The sequence below is a fragment of the Mus caroli genome, unplaced genomic scaffold, assembly GCF_978045245.1.
Source record: "Mus caroli unplaced genomic scaffold, Mus_caroli_1 scaffold_15, whole genome shotgun sequence".
Classification (NCBI taxonomy): domain Eukaryota; kingdom Metazoa; phylum Chordata; class Mammalia; order Rodentia; family Muridae; genus Mus; species Mus caroli.
The window spans coordinates 72,113,139-72,136,156 of NW_028227270.1; the positions used below are offsets into that span (position 1 = coordinate 72,113,139).

General features: G+C 45.4%; 2 pseudogenes; both read left to right on the forward strand.

Annotated features, from left to right (window-relative positions):
- Nucleotides 1–10,696: 10,696 nt before the first annotated feature.
- LOC110307670 (kinesin-like protein KIF11 pseudogene) lies at nt 10,697–11,614 on the forward strand (annotated as a pseudogene).
- Nucleotides 11,615–11,641: 27 nt separating this feature from the next.
- On the forward strand, nt 11,642–12,441 carry LOC147001008 (kinesin-like protein KIF11 pseudogene; annotated as a pseudogene).
- The last annotated feature ends 10,577 nt before the right edge of the window (nt 12,442–23,018 follow it).

Sequence of the window (23,018 nt, forward strand, 5' to 3'; positions counted from 1 at the left end):
GATATGCCCAACTCTCACGGAAACAGGGAGAGAAGAGAAGCTACTCAAAAGAGAGCAGTGTGGAGAGAGGAGGCAGTTCTACTGAGAGAGTTTTACAGAGTTGGGTTGAAGAGAGAGCAAGCTACACACAGAAGACAGAAGGAGCTATAGAGTGAGAAGGAGCCTGAAGGTGAGAACAGATTGCTTGAGTTAGTTTGCAGTCAGGCAGAGCAATTTGATGAGAAACTGAGAGAGAGAGAGAGAGAGAGAGAGAGAGAGAGAGAGAGAGAGAGAGAGAGAGAGAGAGAGAGAGAGAATAGATCTTTTAAACATAGCCTTATGCATGGTCACAGATTTTCGTCTAATTTTTCCCTAGAACTGTCTAGTTTTAGACTTGAGGTTTTATTAACGAACTAGTTCTTCCTCTCCTATCTAATGTCTCCTTCCTCAGGGGCTGGCTGGAACATTGGGGATTTTGTGAATGGCCATGGCTCTGGGTAGGCAGTCTTGAGATTGCATGAACTTTAGGAATTGGATGTTTTGGTTTTTGTACATGGTCTAAAACAAGACAAAAGCATTTTGTCCTATTTATATTCTTTGGAGACTTTTTCTCATGAATGAGAACTTAATTTTTTTCCTGCCCTATATGGGCAGATAAGGGTTTTTTTTTTCCTCTTTAGTCTATTTTTTATTTCCCAATATTGAACTAGGCCTGTATTCCTAGAAGAAACCTCACTTGGTCATGGTGTATAATTCTTTTCCTGTATATCTGGCTTCCAGTTGATAATATTTTTAAAAGTTGATAATGAGGTCAGAAGTGATGTCTCAGCAGTTAAGAATGGATACTGCTCCTGTAGAGGACTTGAGTTCAGTTCCCAGCCTCCGTCGGGTATCTCACAATTGCCTCTCACTCCACCTCCAGGCGACTCGGTGCCCTTTTAGACTCTAAGGGCACATGCATGTATGTGCACATATCTATACAGACAAATTTATGCATATAATTAACAAAAAACAAGTATTTTTAAATTTATTAAAAAATAAAATAAAAATAAAAATTTAACAATAAGCAGTAATTTCAGAAAGTCTAGTAGGAGCATAATAATATTAATACCTATGATATTTTCATATTAATATATTTTAAAATATTTTCATGTTTATATTAATGAAGAAGACTGCTACTCTGTGGCTTCTTATTTTTAATATGTCTTTAGTTTGGGTATCATGATGATATGTGTACTCACCCATGAGAACACATGCATACCTAACACACACACACACATTTTATGTTTTTGGACTCTCTAAAAATTGTTGAGAATTGGCTTTCTACCTGTATTTAATCCTTTCTCTCTGTCTCTCTTCTTGTGGAAAAATAACCAATGAAGAATTTGAACCATTGTCCAACTATTCTGGATTCTATTCCACATAATCCGGTTTAGCATGGGCCTTACTTGCTTTAGACTTTCTCTCTCTCTCTCTCTCTTTCATTTTGTTTGTTTGTTTGTTTATTTGTTGTTTTTCGAGACGGGGTTTCTCTGTATAGCCCTGGCTGTCCTGGAACTCACTCTGTAGATTAGGCTGGCCTCGAACTCAGAAATCCACCTGCCTCTGCCTCCTGAGTGTTGGGATTAAAGACGTGCACCACTACACCGGGCTTCTCTTTCATTCTTTTTTGCTTTCTTTGTTTCTTTCTTTTTCCATAGATTGCTAGTTACAGTAAGAAGCAACAAGAGCAGCTAAGCAATAAGAGATGAGTCGATGGTTTGGAGAGCCTGCTGCTCTTACAGAGGACCTGGCTTCTATTCCCAGCACCGACGTGGAGACTCACAACCATCTGTAACACATAACTCCAGTTCCAGGGGATCTGATGACCTCTTATGACCATCATGGACACCAGGCATTCATGTGGTTCACATACATACACACATTCACCCGCATAAAATACAGAACTCAAAAGAAAAGTTTAAATAATGAGAACATGACCATGGTAATTCTTTTTTTGGGGGGGGGTGGTTTGAGACAGGGTTTCTCTGTGTAGCCCTGGCTGTCCTGGAACTCACTTTGTAGACCAGGCTGGCCTCGAACTCAGAAATCCGCTTGCCTCTGCCTCCCGAGTGCTGGGATTAAAGGTGTGCACCACAACGCCCGGTGACCATGATAACTTTTAAAGGAAAGCATTTAATTGGGGCTGGCTTACAGTTTCAGAGGTTTAATCCATTAGCATGGTGGTGGGACGCATGGCATGCAGTAGGCATGGTATTGGAGAAGGAACTGAGAGTTCTACATCCAGATTCTCAGGTAGCAGAAGAGATAGTAACACTAGGCCTGGCTTGAGCATATGAAATCTTATTAAAGTCCACCCCCAGTGACACACTTCCTCCAACAGGGTCACACCCACTCCACCGAGGCCACACCTCCTAATAGTGCCACTCCCTATGAACCTATGAGGGCCATTTTCATACAAACCACATAGGAGGTCACAAGATGGTTGAGCAGCCTGGAGAACTAGGAAGGCTAAGCAGAAAGAATGAAGCTGAGTCCCATACTCTAGCAGGGGAGAGGAGATGAAAGATTCCTCCATCATGTAGGCAGGAGCATTGGACCAGAAACTGGCAGCTATTCCCAGTCATAGGAGAAAGCCCACAGTTTTCATAAGCCTTAAATCCAGTTGTAGAGTCTGCTGTGAGTGACTCCCACAGGATGGCTTAGCTCTGGGGATGTCTCCACTTTGGCAGTCTCCACTCATTGGAGGCCCAGGCACACTTCAAGAGGGAATGCATTGCTTGAGACTGCTGACCAGTGGACATATTTGGTGCAGGAATCATGAGTCATAGAGGGCTGGATAAAGATACACTGAGAAGCCCAGGCAGCAAGAGGCTTCTACGCTAAAGGGCTTGGGGCACAGTAGCCCCACCCCCTCCCCTTTGGCTAAGAACAGGGTCACTAAGGAGATTTCCAATCCTGTGCCAGAGGTCAACAGGCTTCTCCATCTCCATGGCTTCCTCTCTGCCGTGTGGTTTTCCATTTGCAGGATTGAGAAGGCTAACTCTCAGGTTCAGAGGATGCTCTCAGCAGCCTTCCCTGTTCTCCAGGATGTGCACATTTGAGCAGGACTAGAAACTGCTGAGAACAGTCCTCCAGTAAAGATCTCAGTGCTCCGGCAGTCAGCAGGCTCTCTGATACCTCCACACTCCTTGAACATTAACCATTCGCCACCCCAAGATCTACAAACTGAGCAGCCTCAGGAGGGTAAGCAAAGACATCTAAAGTGACTTTGGCCTCAGTGAGCAAAACTGACTGTGCACCATCCCCAGTTGGAACTGCATAAGACAGAAGAGTCTCAGCTTCAGTTGGCATCATCTTCCACCTGACCATAGAATATTCTAGAGAACTTAGGAAGAAACTACTCTAAGACATTGTCTTTGAGGTCCACACCCCCCCTTATTTTCTATATTTGTTCTTTTCTTTCAAAATTGTGTGTGTGTGTGTGTGTGAGTGTGAGTGTGGGTTTGTGCATATGAAGGCAGTGCCTGTGGAGGCCAGAAGGGGGTGTCAGATCCCCTGGAGCTGAAGTTACAAATGCTTGTGAACTGCCATGTCTGTGCTGGGAATCAAACTTGGGTCCTCTGGGAGAGCAGCCAGTGCGTCTCTCCAGCCCCTTGATCCATCTCTTTTGATGGCAAGGCATTGTGAAACTGGGCCTGGCTCCTGCCAGGATACTGGGGGGTCCACATTTCTCACTCTGCTTCTTGGTCACTAGTAGACAATAGGCACAGGAACCAGATAGCCCAGCCAGTGGTGGTTGTAACGCCTTGGTTGTAACACCCTGGCTGCTGGGAGTGGAGGGCTTCATTTCTAGTAACATAGGGCCTCCCTCACCTAAGGGCAGTGGACACTTTGTTGCTGAGTGGTTACTCTATTAGGCCTCCCCTGACACCATTCTAGCCTCTCTATTTCTGGGTTGATGGAAGTCCAGGCTCCCTGACCAGTCTGCTAGAATGCACAGGGCAGCCCACCAGGAATGAACCGGCTGAGTCCTGCTTGGTCTTCTTTGAGAAGACTCTGTTGGGGCTGGAGAGGTGGCTCCGTGGTTAAGAGAAGACTCTGTTAAGGGAGGGGAATCTCCTTTAATGCCTGACACAAATCACCACTAGCTCCCTTCTAAGTGTGTGTGTCCAAGTGTAAAAGTCAGGCTGAAGTTTCTTCTGTAATCTTTGTTTGGAATAGAGCGGATTGTGTGTAAAGGTACTGTTAATTCGGCATGCCCTTTACTGGTTTGTTTTGTTTTTTTCTACTGAAGTCTGTTAACTTTTCCCCTTGTTATGTCTAAAGCCCCTTGTGTTTTCTAACATAGCCTAAGCACCTACCACAGCAAGGCCAGGCCTATGGAGCTCAGCCCTCTGTTGTACCTGGAGTCTCTATGACCCTGTGTTCTCCCTGCTTTTTACCTTCAGTTACGTCTCACATTCGCTGTATAGGTAATGTTTTCAATCCTGTTCTATTTGGCAGAACAGAAAAAGTTTCTACGCTCTGTCTTTCTGGAAGCACAGAAAGCTCACTGTCTGTGAGCATGGCTTCGCCCCGTATGCCCTCTTTTATGTTGGGTTTATTGCTTGTGCCCTTGGCGTTCCCTCTCTTCTCCATATGTGCTTGGATCATAGTGGCATGTGTGTGCTTTGCTCACTAGGCTTCTGTGGTTTCTGTAACTTGTATTCTTCTCTGCTTATTTCAGCAGTTGCAAGAGGGTTATCAGGAATAACTTCAATTAACTTTCAATTAAGAGATATTGTATTGCTGGTGGGATTGCATACTGGTACAGCCACTCTGGAAATCAAACTGGTGGTTCCTCAAAATATTGCAAACAGTTGTACATGAAGACAAAGCTAGACCACTCTTGGGCAAAAAGTTGCCCACCATACCACAAGGATACATGTTCCACCATGTTCATAGTAGCCTTATTTGTAATCGCTAGAATCTGGAAACAACCAGATGTCCCTTGACTGAGGAATATATACAGAATATGTGGTTCATTTATACAGTGGAATACTATTTAGCTATTAAAAATGCCATCATGAATTTTGCAAGGAAGTGGATGAAACTAGAAAATATCATCCTGAGTGAAGTAATTCAGATCCATTCAATTTCTTAAATTGAAAGAATAAATAATTTTAAAAGTGCAAAAAAAAAAAAACCGAGATATTGTAGACTTGCCCCATAGTAGAAGCTTGTAACAATGTATTTTTCATCCCTCTCTTGAATTGTTTGTTGTGGATATGGATATATATGTATATATATCCATATATATCCATATATATATATCCATATATATATATAATATATATATATTTTTTAATGGAAAGTTTACTTCTGCAGGTTACCAACTCCACAATTTATAGTTCAGTGGACCAAACTGTGCTCCAACCCAAATGTGACTGTTTGGATTAGAGTCTGTAAGGTTAAACAATACATCCTGGCGGCATCTGGCACGACAGGATTAGTGTTTTTAGGGGAGTATTCTTTGCTTTCTCATTTATGTGAGAACTCTGTGTGAAAGCGGCCATTAGCAAGCCAGAAAGAAAGCCCTCACCAGAACCTGACTATCTATGCAGGTTCCCTCAATTCCCTTTTTTTTTTTTTTTTTTTTTTTTTTGCTTTTACAACTGTGATAAAAACACAAATGTTTATTATCTAGGTCACCCAGTCTATGGTTGCTTGTTTTGTTTTGTTTTTTTGCTTTTGGTTTTTTTTTGAGACAGGGTTTCTCTGTGTAGCCCTGGCTGTCCTGGAACTCACTTTGTAGACCAGGCTGGCCTCGAACTCAGTAATCCGCCTGCCTCTGCCTCCCAACTATGGTTGCTTTTAATAGCATCCCAGACTAATACATATGATCACTACTTGTGCTTAAATGTCTGATTTAAAAAACAGTCTGATAAAGAGCTTTGTTTGGGCCATTGTCTAACTATGCAGTCCAGGCTGATCCTGAGCTAAGGGTCCTCCTATCTCAGCCTCCTGAGGGCTGAGATTACAGGTGTGCATCATCACATTCATCTTTCCTCAAAGAGATTTAAGTAAGAATTTTAGGGCGTGGTGGCGCACGCCTTTAATCCCAGCACTTGGGAGGCAGAGGCAGGCAGATTTCTGAGTTCGAGGCCAGCCTGGTCTACAGAGTGAGTTCCAGAACAGTCAGAGCTACACAGAGAAACCCTGTCTCGAAAAACCAAAAAAAAAAAAAAAAAAAAAAGAATTTTAGCCATGTGTGGTGGTTTTCTCCTGTAATTCCAGCATTTAGGAAGGCCAACTTGGACTAACATAGTAAATTTCAGGTTATCCTGGGGCTATCCTTAAGACTGTCTCAGCAAATGTTAGGTAAAGGAAGGAGGGACAGAAGGATTGAGGGAGGGAGAAAAGAGGCTGGCTTCATCTGGCTATGTCCTGTCCTTTCTGTTCTCCCTATTTGCGTACGCACGACTTTGCACCTAATATGATTTTCTTCCTGCTAGAAGACATCATTTAAAGTTTACTTTGTGACAGGGTCTTAGCATGTGCTGTCCCAGCCATCTAGTCCTGGGATTACAGGTGTGAGCTGCCATGACTGGCTCACTGAACATCTCCTATGGGGGCCAGTCTTTTGATAATGTATGCTCGACAAGGTCCTTATATTTCCTTTGTTCTTAAAAGATACACTTAAATATTATTGTTTTGTGTTTGTGTGCGCCACATGTGCACACGCCGTGACTTGTGGAGGCAGAAGACAACTTTCAGAAATCTATTGTCTCTTTCTGCTATGTGACCCTGGCATCTAACTCAGGCTGTCAAATTTTCATAACAAGCGCTTTTGCCCACCAAGTCATCTCTGTTGGCCCTTGAAACAAGACTTCACTGGATAAAAGGAGTTCTTGGTTTCCAGGAAGTAGGTGGTGCCGTTTCTCATGAAAATGTGCTGTCACTTCTGTGTTCCTCTGTTAATGGGTGAAAGGTGTGTGGGGGTGGGGGGAGCATCTGTTACAATGTTTAGTTTTTGAGATAAGCTTTTAAAATGTGTTATTGCTGGGATCTGGACGGAGGAAGGGTGCTCATACCTTCGATCCAGAGCAGGCCCTTTCACCCTAAATCATTCTCCTTTCAATCTAGGGAAATGCTATTTCAGTGTCTATATTTCATGATATATCGCCTCTTAGAGCCCCTATCTTCTGGGTAGTTCAAATCCCTTAGTGTTTCTAATTTTCTTTAGACTGATCACACTCACTTGGTCTTGGGATGTTTTTAACTTTGTTACATTTGAAAAATTCAAGTGTAATTTATAAATGTGAAACACACATTTTAAAATGCAAGTTTGGGGGCCTGGGAAGACGGCTTTGTTGTTTAAGCCCTCCTGAAGTGTCTCTTCACAGCAACTGCACAGTAACAGACAACTTCCGATTCAACGTTGCTAAGAGTTAATGTGTGGGAGCGGAGGGTGAGGCAGAGCTGGTATAGCTTTCCTAGCACGTGTAGAACCTTGGGCTCAATCCTCAGTACCACTTAAACTGGGTGTGGCGTGTATGCCTGTACATCCCAGGACTTCACAAAAGGAGTCAAGGGATTAGAAAGCTGGTGTCTTAGTCACTGTCCTATTTCTGTGACGAGACATCATAACCAAGGCAGCTCTTATAAAAGAAAATGTTTACCTGGGATCTTGCTTCCAGTTTGAGGTTTAGTCATTGTGGGAGCACGGTGGCAGACAAGTGTGCTACCAGAGAAGCAGCTGAGAGGTGCATCCTGCTGCATAGGCCTTGAGACTCTGGCCTTGGTGTGGGCTTTTGAAACCTGAAAGCCCGCCACCAGGGCCACACTTCCTCCAAAAAGGACACACACCTCTTAATCCTTTCCAAACAGTGTGACTCCCCATGACTAAGCCTTCAAATATATATTGCCTATGGGGGTCATTCTTATTCAAACCACCACAGATGGCTCAGCACTTAAGAGTGCAGTCTACTCTTCCAGAGGTCCTGGATTTAACTTCCATTCCTTATATGGCCGTTTACAATTGTCTGAAACTTCAGTTCCAGGGGATCTGATGTTTTCTTCTGGCCTCTGTAGGCACTGGACATGACAAAAGACCCATACACATAAAGTTAAAAAAAAAAGCAGAGGCATAAATATCAGATGTTCAAGGTCACCATGAGCTGCTTATTGAGATCAAAGCCAACCTGGCATACGCAAAATCCTGTCTAAAAACCAATAATTTGTGTTATGTTTTACTTTCATGTGTGCGTGTGGGCATGTGCATATTTTATGTGTTTTGGCACATACTATTGTGTACGGGATTTTTCTAGGCAAGACTCAACACATACATCAACTCACCAGAAAGGGAACCCACAACTGTTGTAGTAAAGATTTAATATTAACTGGGGATCTCTACCCTGCCTTGGATTATTTAGTTCCCAGATAAAAAACACACAACCTTTATATTTATAATAAACCTTTAAAGCACTAGAGCTGGGCAGATAGCTACCCTCCAAGCTATTTTGCCTACTTCTCTATCAATAACCCTGAGTTATGACTTGCCGTGTTCCAGCTGGGTTGCTCTTACTCTAATTGGCCAGCCCTCATGGCCATGTTTTCACAACTTACTTCCGATGGTGTCTCCTCCTCTCTTTACCTTCTCATGGTCTCCTGCCTCAGGCCCCAAGCCTGGGAACTGAAAGCTCACCTATCTCTTCTGCCCAGCTATAGGCTATAGGCATCTGTATTGACCAATCAGGGATAGGTTGGGGGGCAAGGTTACATAGCATCCTCTGTGTACCTGGGGATCTTCTCGTTCCTGAGGCAACCAGAGCCACTATGAAATGTTATGCTACACAGCAACAGGCCAAACCTCAACCTATAACAGAGAAGAGTAGCAATTGCTCTAAAGTCCAACTCTGTGAAGTATGAGGTTCTTGTTGTTTTGGTAACTCACAGGACTGTGGGTAAGAGGTCACAGAAGTGGAGGACTCAAAGGCAACAGTGTATCTCTGAAGAGCTCACTCTCACATGTGTGCCTGCTCAGGAAAGCTGCAACTTGGGACTCTGTATGATTTACAGGCTGCCTAATAGTCCAAGAAGTCTCCTGTCTGTAGCTTGCCTGGTCAGCTTCTCCTTCCCCCACACTTCTTTACTCCTTCCATATAGCTAGGGAGGGGCCTTTAAGAATCCTCCAAGATTCCACTGTTCCAGACCTGTGACTTCTACCTCCCTCCCTCACAGAAACTGTTACACAACAACATGAACCTGTGGTCCAGGCATGTGGAGGCCTGGGGTGCATTTTGGGAATCATTTTGCTTGCTCTTCTACCTTATTCTCTGAGGCAGGGCCTCAAAATCAAGCCAGAATTTCCTGATCTGGTTCCTCTTACTAGACAAATTGCCCTGGGGATCTTGCCTTTAGAGGCTGGAATTCCAGGCGGGCCTTCATAGTCACTGGGCATGGGCTTGGGTGCCAGGGATTCAAACTCTCCTCCTCTGCCTATCAGGCCCCCCCTTCCCCGAGCCCTAATTTGTGTTACTTTAAGCCACTAAGTTTGTGGTGCTTTCACAAAGGCAGTAGAAAACCATCACTTTCCACCGAAGTTGTCCATTTGAAGGTCATTTGCAAACCTGGTAATTTAATTGGACACCATTGTTTTGCTTGGAGCTTGGGAAGGTCACAGTATCACTCAGGATGACAGGGTCAGCTGCATGATGTAAGAGGAGACTCAGCAGACATACTGCATTTATTTATTTATTTATTTATTTATTTATTTATTTATTTATTTGCTGCCTCTGCCCTGGACCGCCCACTGTCCAACCCTGCTTGCCCTTGGGGTATTTCGCCACAGCAAAAGTCGCCCCAAGTAAGACTACATTCCAGGACGAACTTTCTGGAGGAAGAAGGATCAGAAGGTCAGGACTGTCCCGGTGGTGGGGAGGTGCACAGCGTGTCGTCTGGAAGGGAGGAGAGCTGACACATTTAGTAGGAGAATGTGATCAGGCACAAAAAGAACTCAGTGCGTCAACTGGAGGGCCTACCGACAAGAAAACGCTTACTTGTGATAAGTTGTCTGCCATATCTACTGAACTAGGGGATGTTTACAAAAGTATTGTTTGTCCGACCCTAGATGAAGTCATTATGGGCAATAATTGCACCATCTTCACAGACTAGCACTAGAAAAACTTTTTAAAAAAGATTTATTATTAATTAATTGATTAATTAATTAATTAATTATATGTAAGTACACTGTAGCTGTCTTTAGACACTCCAGAAGAGGGAGTCAGATCTTGTTATGGATGGTTGTAAGCCAGCATATGGTTGCTGGGACTTGAACTCAGGACCTTTGGAAGAGCAGTCAATGATCTTACCCTCTGAGCCATCTCACCAGCTCACTAGAAAAACTTTTACAACAGAAAATGAAAGGTCACCTGTGAGGTGGGTCCTTTGGTATAATTTCATGAACTTATCCAATTTGGCAGAAATTTAACTGATAATGGTACCGGATTTTCAATCAAAGTGTCTCGATTGGATATCTAGAATGAAGAACTTTATTGTTTTGGTTTTGAGACAGGGTTTTGTGTAGCCCTGGCTGGCCTGGGACTCACTCTGCAGACCAGGCTGGCCTCGACTCACAGAACTCTGCCTGCCTCAGCCTCCTGAGTGCTGGGATTAAAGGTGTGCGCCACTACGGCCCTGCTGTGAAGAACTTTTTGATACTCTTAGGCCACCCATGTCTGAGAGAGTGCTGTGTCTGATCCGGTAACAAGAGAGGAGTGATCGTTGAAGGTCTGGAGGAAATCTCAGTGCACAACAGGGATGAAGGGGCAGCAAGAACAACCAGGCAACCTTGAGGAGGGCCTGCTCTAGTGTTTCTGTTACCATACACACAGAAAAAGACAGACAGACACAGACACACACACACAGACACACACAGACACACACAGACAGACACACACACACAGACGGAAAGGTAAGGCAAGGCAAGGCAAGGCAAGGCAAGGCAAGGAAAGGAAAGGAAAGGAAAAAGAACCACAGTTGACAGAGAAGAGCCTAGGAAGCTGAATTCGGTTAATCTTGCAGGAAATGAGAATCTGCCCACCCTGGAGCTGTTGACAAAAGCGTCCGGGAAGCTGGAAATATCAGTGTCTGTTGACTTTGGGGAAGAGTTATTACCGCTCTTGTGGAAATAATATCTGTTATTCTTTACCCAGAATCTAAACTAACTAACCTCCTGCGAGGTTCTCTTGGGGGATGTGCCTGAACATCTATACTTGTAAAGAGTTCCCCTGCATCTCTCAATTTTGAGGAACCCGTGAGCACGATGGAATACGCTCACAGAGCAAAGAACACACCGAGTGAGCCTGCAGTTGATCAGAAACCCACCACAGGAACTCCTGTTAAGGACAACACAGAAGCGACAGCTTGTCGGAAGCGAGATCTTGCAACAGCAGCCCATGAGAAGAATGGAGAGCGCATCTCTGAAGGAAATTTTAGAGCCATGAATGGAAAACCAACTGTTCAGGAGGAATACATTGTTGAATTGGTTGAAATTGGTGCTCTTGGGGAGGGCCTCAGCGGGGTTACAGAGCTATTTGGGAATGATAAAGATAAAACTGACCAGCCTGGTGGTGCTGATGCACGCCTTTAATCCCAGCATGTGGGAGGCAGAGGCACGATGAACTCTGTGAGTTCAAGGCCAACCTGGTAGACAGAGTGAGTTCTAGGACAGCCAGGACTACACAGAGGAACCCGGCCTCAAAAACAAACAAAAAAGATCGCCGATTCTGATGATTATCACAAGAACGCACACTTTAGCAGAGAAGGCATGCAGCTGGTTCGAAGATTCTGTAAAACACTGTGATTCACTCAACAGGAACCTGGAAACCGAACCGCAAGAGACCACACAGAGCTGTGAGGCTCTGAACACAAGTGGTTTGTTTTTCTGAACAGTGGGCATCTTGCTAAAACAAAGGGAAAGAGAAACGTCAGAACTTGGTGGAGTTTAAAAGTGGGATGTCATGAGGCTCCAACTTCAGAAACCACTGAAAACCTGAGTGGACATATTGAGAATCAGCATCAACATCCTTCTTATTCAGAGAATGGCTAATGAAGAAAAAATCATAGCAGGAAGCCTAGAGTTAATGAAACTATAAGGACTGGTTTGAATACACTTAATTGCTTATTACTGAAACTAGATATCCCAGCAGGTTTGATGCCAGAGAGAAGTTATTTATATCCATCACCACTGGTGAGGACTGAACTGTGGAAATAGATCCTTGCTCCGCTGCAAGAGAAATAGCCCAAGCTGTCAGTGATGCTAAATTGTTCAGAAAACAACAAAGAGAGCAGTCAGGATGTGGATGAAGAAATGGGGGGTTCTGGAGCAATGTATTGAAGAACCTTTAATTCAAGAGCCATTTGTATGTTACCCGTGGTGACGTTCCATTTTTCCAGCACAAAAACACAGGCGGGTAACCCAGCGGGGAAGTCTAACACTGAGAAAAACCTCAGGGCACTGTTAAAAAGAGCAGACTGTATTATTCCAAGCCTAGGTAAATTTGCAGTTAATTTAATGGTCAAAATTATTTTTTTTTAAAGAAAAGAAAAAAACCCAACCAACCAACCAACCAACCAACCAATCAACCAACCAAAAAATCAACCAGCCAGGCGGCAGTGGTGCACGTCTTCAATCGAAGCACTGGGGAGGGAGAGATAGGCAGATCTGTGAGAGTTCGAGGCCAGCCTGGTCTACAGAGCTAGTTCCAGGACAGCCAGGGCTGCTCAGAGAAACCCTGTCTTTAAAAACTAAAAGTAGCCGGGCGTGGTGGCGCACGCCTTTAATCCCAGCACTCGGGAGGCAGAGGCAGGCGGATTTCTGAGTTCGAGGCCAGCCTGGTCTACAAAGTGAGTTCCAGGACAGCCAGAGCTATACAGAGAAACCCTGTCTTGAAAAACCAAAAAAAAAAAAAAAAAAAAAAAACTAAAAGTAATAACAATAGCAGTAATAATAAATAAAAGGCAGACGTCACAATTGAGACCGTGTACAGAAGTGGGTGGGGTAGGCTCTATCACGCAACAGCAGTTGGCTTGGATGTCCTCTTTGGTCACCAGGTGTGTAGGAAGGTGGGTGTCACTTGGGCTTCTGTTGAGCATGTGTGACTCTAGCCTTTTTCCAATCAAGTAGCCCTTCTATAACAAATGAGAAGTATTTTTTCCTGTGTACCATTAACTAGCAAATACATGGAAAGTGTGCCGTCCTAGCTTGGCCTGACATAGGGGAATGTTGTCAGAAGGCGGCCTTGAAAGTGGCCAGCTCCTTTGCTGTTTTGCTGAGTTCAGTCTGTATTTTTTTTTTTTTTTTGTCTCTAGTGAGATTTTCCTGTTCTGCCTGCTCAGCTCACTTCTCCCCTTTCACGTTACCTCACCACTTGTAGACCTGCAGGTTGCCTTATTATGAGAAATCCAGGTCTTTACCTAGTAGTCCTAAGTAAGTGTCTATGCTTAGCTTTACAATCACTGCCAATATGGTCAATAATAAAGGAGAACTTGGAAGTAAAATTGTATACACACACATGCAAACACACAAACAGATTCAGACATATACACACTCACACATACACACTCTCACACTCACACACACATAAACACACACACAATACACACTCACACATACATAATCACACACATAATCACACACATTCACACATACTCACACACATACACACTCACACATACACTCACACACACACTCACACACATACATACTCACACATACACTCACACACACACACTCACACTCTCTCTCTCTCTCACACACACACACACACACTTTAATAAACATGGATTTGATGGATTAAAGCATTGAACTATTTGCCACAGAAGCTTTAGCCTCCTAAGTGATGGAAACGGCATGCAGTGTCTTGGCACCAAGAGGAGGTGCGCACATGCCTTTATTGAGAGTCTTTGTAATAAATGCAGACATTGGGCCTTTAGTATAATTTGTGGTGTTAAATTAAAAAAAAAGGTCATGTGGATATCGTACCACCTGTGTCAGAGAGACATTTTAACAGTTTAAGTATTTTTTGTAGGTTTATGTACATGAATGTTTTCCTTCATTTATCTCTGGGCACCACATGCCTGCCATGTAGCCGCAGAGGATGGGAGAGGTGGGTGTGAACCGCCACGTGAGGGCAGGGAATCAAACATGGGTCCTCTGCAAGAGCATCGAGTGCTCTAAACTGCTAAGCCACCTTTCCAGACCCTGAAACTTTTATTTATTAGTGTGTTACTGAACACATATGGAGGTCAGCGGACACCTTTGTGGAGTTGGTTCTCTTGTTTAATGTTTCTCTAGGTTCTAGAGCATGGTTCTCAACCTACTTAATGCTGTGACCATTTAATACAATTCCTCACGTTGTGGTGACCCCCAACCATAAAATTATTTTTGTTGCTACTTCATAACTGTAATTTGCTGTTATACATTGCGATATAAATTTTTATTTTTCTGATGCTGTTAGGTGACCTCTGTGAAAACTTCATTACCATCCATTGACAACCAGTGTTCTATAGACTGAAGTCATATTGTCCGGTTGCATGGCCAATTGCTTTACCCACCAAACCATCTCGATAGCTCTTAAAAGATGTGTGTGTGTGTATACTCAGAAACTATGCATAGTTTTTGTGAAATGGTTCAATCCTGGTATCTAAATCCCCTTTGAGAATTCTGAGCCGGTCTCATGGATCCCAGACTAGCCTTCCTATATAGCCAGGATGCCCTTGAACCCTTGCTTCCCTATCCCAAGTGCTGAGATCATAGGCATGTGCTACGACCCAGCTTCCCCTTTCCTTATTGAAGCCCAAAGCGTGACCGTTTTCACTCTTGGAATAACCCCATTCTGCCCTAGGTGTACTGTTGACACCCACCCACCAGGGCCTGTCAGTTCCCACGGCTTCTTAAACCAGAACCTTCGACTGCTTGGCCAAGCTGCCACCTGATCTCCCACCATTTCTAATCCTGGCTGTTTGACTAATCTTTATAAGAGATGGCTTTTTATTATTGTTTATATTTTACAGCTTTTTGGACTGAGAGTCCAGATTAGTATAACATAAAGTCTTAGACACTGTAGAAAAGCAGTGTCCTTAACTGCTGAACCATCTCTCTAGCCCCGTGAAGGGCTGTATTTTTTGAGACAGAGTTCCCCCACTCCCCGTTCCCCGCAACGGTGTTTCCCTGTGTAACAGCCCAGGATGTCCTGGAACTCACTTTGTAGTCCAGGCTGGCCTTGAACTCAAAGAGATCCACCTGCTTCTCCAGTGCTGGAGCTAAAGATGTGTTCCACTTTGCCAGGCTGAAGAGTAATTTCTAAAGGACCGCATAGATGATCATGTTGAGTCTTTAAATACTTGCTGAGCAAGTTAAACTAATCTAATTAGTATTAGCTATTTCTTTAGGAATTAAGATTTTTCTTTTCTTTTTTCTTTTTTTTCCTTTTTTTGGGGGGGGGGTTTCGAGACAGGGTTTCTCTGTATAGCCTTGGCTGTCCTGGAACTCACTCTGTAGCCCAGGCTGGCCTTGAACTCAGAAATCCAGCTGCCTCTGCCTCCCAAGTGCTGGGATTAAAGGCGTGCGCCACCACGCCCGGCTAGGAATTAAGATCTTGCACAGATGTATTCTGGGAAAATGACCCACATGCCAAACAACCTTTCTAAGAAGGCCTTCAGTAGTAGCCATTAGCCACTTGTAGCTACGTGTGCTCCAGTCACTTATAGATCGCACAGTAGGTACTCCTGGCTCACAGCTAGTATGTTAGACAATAAGAATAATTTCTACCACATGAGAAGTTTTACTGGACAACACAAGGCCATTAAATTTCTAATTTTGACACAAACACCAAAGGTCCCCACAGGCTCATGCAGTCTTCAGTTGGTGGTGATATTCCAAGGGTCTATGAATTTTAGAAGGCGGGGCCTCACTGGAGGATGTAGGTCACCGGAGGTGCAAGAACATGTCTTTATGTCTTTGTTCATACCTGGTCCCAGGTGTTCTGCTTTGTCTGGGACTTCAAGAAAAGCCTCTTCCATCCACCTCTCCCTTTATGACATCCCTTCCTTGGGACAAACACCCACAGACCAAAAGCTTGATAAATCTTTCATCCTTTAAAAATATACCATTTTTGATACTGAATTTTAAAATATTTCAGTGTGTCCTATTTAAGTAAATTAAGATTGGCTTTTTGTCGTTTTGAGACAGGGGCTCACTATGCGGACCAGGTTGGCCTCAAACTCACAAAGATCTGCCTGCCTCTACCTTCCAGCCAGCACTGGGATTAAAGGTGTGTGCCACCATGCAAAGCCTAAGGCTGGCTTTAACACAGGTGTCGTGTAATTGTGATGCAACTCAGGGTGTAGATTGCCTTATGTGGTAGATGATGCTCCAGGCTCCACTCCCTAGAACCAGCTCCCCCACTCTAGAGAAGGGGGAGGAGGGCAGCTCTTCAGGCTGTCAGGGTGGGGCTTTCCCAGGATGTCAGGAGCCATACCCACATTGCTTTCTGCACTTGAGGTACAACTTTCCTTTTTTTTTTTTTTTGTTGTTTTAATATTTATTTTATGTATTCATCATTGTTCTCTTCAGACACATCAGGAGGGGGCATTGGACCCCACTGTAGATGGCTGTGAGCCACCGTGTGCTTGCTGGGAATCGAACTTAAGACCCCTGGAAGAGCAGTCAATGCTCTTAACCACTGAGCCATCTCTCCAGCCCACAACTTTCTGTTTATCACATGCACTTTGTTCCTGTAGCTCAAGTAACCCAAATCTTGGCCGTGGTTCCAGGCCTGAGCACAGAGTCTCAGGGTGACTCCACTTTCCAGAGAATCAGGCTCAAGTGTCCTAGCCTGGGCAGCTTCTCAGACTCTGGTGTAGGAGCAGTGCTTTTCTGGAGACACTGTTCCTGTCTGCGCCAGAGTGACGGAGTACTAGTAACTCCTCTGGAAATGGCTAAACCTTACAATCACTTTGTACTTGAATGAACTTCTTAAACTTTCATTGGATTTTTATACTTGAGAATAAAATTATTTCACTCAGGAATTTAGTAGCAAGGGGTGGCGCCATACTTCTTAGGCAGAGGCACGAGGATCATAAGTTTGGGGCCAGCTTCTCTCCAAAAATCTAGAGATTACCTCCTGCATTTTATCAGGCAGCATTTATGGAATGACTAGAACACTACACAACAGCTTCCACTACTGCTATTGCTCTGGTCACCGATCAGGAGTTGCCTTTGGAACATACAGCCCTCATGTCAAAGGCCAGTGTGACTCTTTCCTTGAGTACAGCTATTTCTGATTTGACCCAAAGCCACCTGGACACAAGTTTGGATAACACTGTGGCTAATAAACCAGAAAAAAAAAAATGCAGGGGCTAGGGAGGTTGCCTACAGGTAAAGAGCTTGCTGTACAAACATGGGAACCGAGTTCTGGTCCCTTGGGCCCCCGAGTTGGGTATAGTGGCACCATGTGTGATCCCAGCATGGGGGTCGGTGTAGAGACAGGTGAGTCCTGGGTCCTGATGGCCTGTTGGACTAATCGAAACAGCCAACGTCAGGTCCAGTGAACAGAACACCCTCCCCTGAAGAGGCGGTGCTCTCTAGATTGACAACTTAAGAGAAAACTGAGACCCTCAGTCCAGCTCCACTAGAGAAAACAGTGTCCCAGCCTGGTGATGACAAATGCTCTTCCTCACAGAGCTGAGACAGTCACATGGGGTTAAGGCCAGCTTCACTGGTGCCCGTGGAATTAGTGACACGGATCACATCCTCCACCTCAGAGCGGCATGACCTGTGCTTTCCTGTCTATGCAAGCATGCTGATGCACTTACCAGTGGGGACTGATGTACTGTGTCTGTGTTCTCGATTGAGCTTGAAGAAAAGGGGCCTTTTGGCTTTGTTTCTGTGTCCACATCTCGAGCAGCTAGCTAATGTCTGCATATCCTAGGCACTCTGTGAGTGGACTGTAGCTGGTCTTGGCTACTTTATGGGCTCTTCTTTTTTCCCACCCTTTATTCTCCCTTCCCTGAGGTTTCAGCCCCTAACACTAGATAGGAAACAAGGATGCGAGGAGAGAGGAATTAGGAAAACCCCTGAATCTAATCTTCTTCCTTTTGTTCTTTGACTATGGCACAAGCAGCTCCCTAGACCCCCAAGGCCCACTCTTCTCCCCCACTAGCATCTACAGACCCTCTGAACAGCTCCCAAAATCCCAAACCTGATACAATTGTAGACATTATCTGCAGCTGGCAAAACCACTATCCTGCTAGAGCACGAGGCGAATCAGTTAGCTGCTGCAGACAGTGGGAGGCAGCCCCACGTCCTACACCTGAGATTAAAACGCAAGCACATAACTACAGTGGGCTCTTCTGTGACCTCTGCTCTGACTCTGGAAATGACACTCTCCACCCCGTCTGGACCCCAAGTGAGATCTGTAAGGAGGTCATAAAGGCCCTTTCCCTGTCTGTGGTGGTGGCGTGGAGTAGCCAAGCCATTGCATTTCCCTGGCTCCTCACAGGATAAATCTCAACACATTTCTGCTTACATTTACAATGTCATCTTCAAAATTAAAAAAAAAAAAATGTGGATGAGTGTTGTGCATTGTCTGTCTGTGAACCACCAAGTGTCTGGTACCTTCAGAGGCCAGAAGAGGGTGTCAGTTCCCCTGGATGGTTGTTAGTGCATAGAATCAAACTGGGATCCTCTGGGAGAGCAGCAAATGCTCTTAGTTGTTGAGCCCTCTCTCCAGCTCTCTACAACACCATCCCTAAGTCTTGAGTCAGAATCAACAGCTGACCGGTTGGACCAGGAACCTACAGATCTGGCCACTGATGTACGTCTTGCCACACTGGTGGCCTTGGAAGCAAGACTCAGTGTTACTGAGTGGGTTCTGCATTTGGTCCTGGGAGGTAGTTTGTAATGAACACAACAGTCTCTGGAAATCTGAAGTAGAGGAAGGAAGGCCACTTGTTTGTTGTACAGGATGCATGTCCATCAGCCTTTGCTACCCTTACACTGGCTATCCCAGAGCAGAGCTGGAGGGCCAGCCAAACAGAACCGTTAGCAAGCTGCAAAGCCGGGGACCAATTACTGCTGACCTTGCATCTGCTAGGCAGGTCCACAATTTGCAAACAATAATTTAGGGCTAGGAGTCATTCTCTTGGCTTTGTACTTTAATGTGGGAATCAGAGGAAAACAGAACCATGGGTTCTTAAAGGACAGCAACACACTCTTAGTACCATTCACTATTTGAGGGGAAAAAGATAAAACTTGTTGATTCAGAAAAATTTTACTAGGATCCTGGGTTCCCGTGCAAAGTCAGACACTTCTCTTTTCTCCTCTTCTATCCTAGCCTAAAACAGAGTTTAGGAGTACTGGGTGGAAGTCCACAAGGCATGGTCCCCAATCTCTAGCTTCAGGAAAGAGGGATGCTAGAGAAGAGGTTTTAGATGCCAGCATTCGGCACATAGGACATAAGGAACACCAAAAAACCTCAATTAGTACAGATGGGCAAGCAAGGGGCAATTCCAGCCTCCAGGACATGCAGGGACTTCTGGCTGACATGGTAAGTAGCTCTTCACATAGTCACCATTCCAGGAATTTGCTCTTTTCTTTCTTCATCACCCTTTTTGGTCTTTCAAGATAGGGTTTCTCTGTCTAGCCCTATCTTGGAACCTACTCCGTAGATAGACCCAGCTGTCCTTGAACTCAGAGTGCTGGGATCACAGGCGGGCACCATACCACCTGGTTAGGACTCTGCTCTTATCTGTGCTGTACTGGCTAGTTTTATGTCAACTCGACACAAGCCAGAGTCATTTAATAGAAGGGATTTCAACTGAGAAAATGCCTCTATAAGATCAGGCTGTACACAAGTCTGTAAGGCATTTTCTTTCTTTCTTTTTTTTTTTTTTAAAGATTTATTTATTTATTATATGTAAGTACACTGTAGTTGTCTTCAGACACTCCAGAAGAGGGAGTCAGATCTCATTACGGATGGTTGTGAGCCACCATGTGGTTGCTGGGATTTGAACTTGGGACCTTCAGAAGAACAGTCGGGTGGTCTTACCCACTGAGCCATCTCACCAGCCCGTAAGGCATTTTCTTAATGTTTAACGTGGGAGGGCCCAGCCAATTGTGGGTGGAGTCATTCCTGGCCTGGTGGTTGGGTTATAAAAGCAAGCTGGCCGAGCAAGCCAATGAGAAGTCACCGTCTGCAGCCACTGCACTAGCTCCTTCCTGCCTTAGGTGCCTGCTTTGTTTGAGGTCTTGCCTCAATTTCCCTTCAGTAAGGAAAGCCCAAGTGTAAGTGAAAGAAATACTTTCCAACCCAAGCTGCTTTTGGTCCTGGTGTTCCACCACAGCAAGAGAAAGCCTAATTAAGGCACACCCAAAAGTTAGAATCTTACTTTCCCATAAAATGTATTTTTAAAACAGCTCAAAGCGAAAATGAATTCGCAGCTGTGAAGAAAACATTTCTAGTCCGCCTAGCTGAGAATGCTTAATCCCAGAGCACCGGAAGCCCCCAGACAAGAACAGCCTGAGACTGCATGCAGAACAAGCGTGCGCATGCTCTGTGGGGACTCTGAAGTCACACCCCAGGCACAGGTTAGGGCTAGGCACACCTCAGGAATCAAACCCCAGCGGGAATACTGTGTCTCCTCCTGCTCACGGGGCGTGTTAGGTAGGCATCCTGTTGGGCGGGCAACATGCCCTGCACTTGCAATCCCAGGTCTCAGGGGGCTGAGGATGATTGCTGTATAGTGAGGCTGGCTGGCTGCACAGTGGGGTCCAGGGCATCTTGGGCTATGAGTGGAACCTCGAAAATTCCCAAATCCCAACCCAACTCCCAAACCAAAAAAGGGGCAACATTTTCCTGCTTTAAGCTGTAAGTAAATTAGCCGATGGGAAACAAGTTGAAATGCAAAGGTGCTGGGAGCAAACACCCCCTTCCCCGCCCCCGCCCCTCAATGGCCTGCTTAAGTTCTGTGCTCTGTGGCTGGCTGCCTCTCTCTATTAATCCAGTTGTCATAATCCTTCTTTTTCTGGAGGCAGTGGGGGAGACAGGGTCTCTCTGTGTAGTACTGGTGACCTGGAACTCATTAGGTACAGAAGATTGTCCTTCAACTCAACCAGGTCCACCTGCCTCTGCATCCTGAGTTCTGGAATTAAAAGGGTGGGAATTCTTGAAGTCTAGCGTTGTTAGCCAAACAATTTCCCAATCATTAATAAGTTTGGAGGGCACACACAGTTAAACAGGGAAAGCAAGCATGATGAAATTTTGAGGGCTTTTTATTATGAAAATGAATTTTAAAGTTCTCAAAATTCCAAAGCACAGTCTATACAATCACAGAGTACAGAAGTGACTACAAGAGCTGGCATTGCTGACATCTGTATAACAACCTGAGAGGCCACAGAAAGCCAAGGCTCTCTTAAGGAGAGTGAGACTTTCTTTTAGAAGGATCACCATCCCACGGTCTTAAAATAAAAAGTCTGCTTAATTCCAAAATCATGGGTGCTAGCACAAAAGCTTTCTCCCCTCTCCCTTAAAAAAAAAATAAATAAATAAAAGCAGTAATGTTTAAAAGAAATAAAAAACAGGCCGGGCAGTCACGATGGCAAAGGGCTAGCCCAAGCAGCCAGCAAACCAGAAACCACAACAAAAATAAACGCAAACCTAAACAAGTGAATGAAATATATATGGAATGTAATCTTGTTAAGAAAATACAAGTGATTCATGCGCAATCTTGTATACTAGCCGTGAATTACATAAAACTTGATTATTTTCGGGGATGTTATTATTTAGTGAGGCTTTAAGTGTAATCCTAATTTCTAAATGACATGTAACCCTGGCCTCATCACTAATTTTATACATAAGTGGCATAACGTATCAGGTTCAAAAAAATTAAGGAAAATCCATCAAGGCCCTAAGCGCATTTCAACTGTCTACATCACACGGGCCTGTGTTTGAGATTGGTGGAAGAATGGGGTATTATGATCACAGTCCATTGTATACACGCATGAAACTGTCAAAGAATAAAAATAGTCTTTAAATGAAAAAAAATAAACTATAGAATTCAGTTTGCCTATTCTCGAAGACTCTGATGGGGGGGGCTTTGAGTCTGCATGAACTTGGTGTTCTGTGCGATGGATGGGTCACTCCTGTGTCCAGTGCACCCCGCTCCAGCAGCGGCTTGTCCAGAAAAAGAACAGATGAAAAACTGGAGGTAAGCAAAAAACGCTCCTTTTTCCTGGGGGAAGGAGGGGCGGGAGGCGGGTTTCATGTAGCCCAGGCTGGCTTCCAATTGGATGGAATGACCTTGAACTTCTCTGATCCTCCGCTCTCCACTTCAGAATGCTGGGATTACAGCCTGAGCAACACGCGGGAATAGAACCCTGGGCGATCGAAGATCCCAGATAAGCACTGTGCCAACTGAGTTACGTGCCCAGGTCCCCAGCGGACCGCTTCTCCTTCAGAACGTTTGGTCCCGGCTCAGCATACGTACCGTCGGCGCCTGGGTTTAGCCGGACCCTCGCGACCCGAGCCCCTGGAGGCAGCGCACGTCCGCTCGTCTCCGGAGGGCGGCGCACGCCGGGGAGGCTTGCCCCTCTCGGGGAGTCTCCTCAGCCGGGTTCCGACACCAGGCCGTGAAGCCGCCGTCCGGTCCCGGGAGCGACGCCATCTTGTCGCTGCCGTCCTCATCCGCGGCTCGCGCTCCCGGGCTCCAGGCTCCCCCCCCAACCCCGCCGCGCGACACACGCGGCGGAGGAGGAGCGCAGGCTGCCGGCCACGCCTCCCGGGCCCGCAGCCGCGCGCCGGGCGGAGCCAGCCTCGGAGGCCCGCGGCCTCGGGGCGCGGCCTGCACGGGCCCAGGCGCCTCCCCGAGCCCGCCCGGCTGCGGCCCCCTAAAGGGCCCGACAAGCCGAGCAGCGCTCCGCCTTCTCCGCCCCGCCGCCGCCGCCCCGGGAGCCCGGCCGCGGCCCCGGCGCCGCCTCTTCCGCCTCCCGCGTC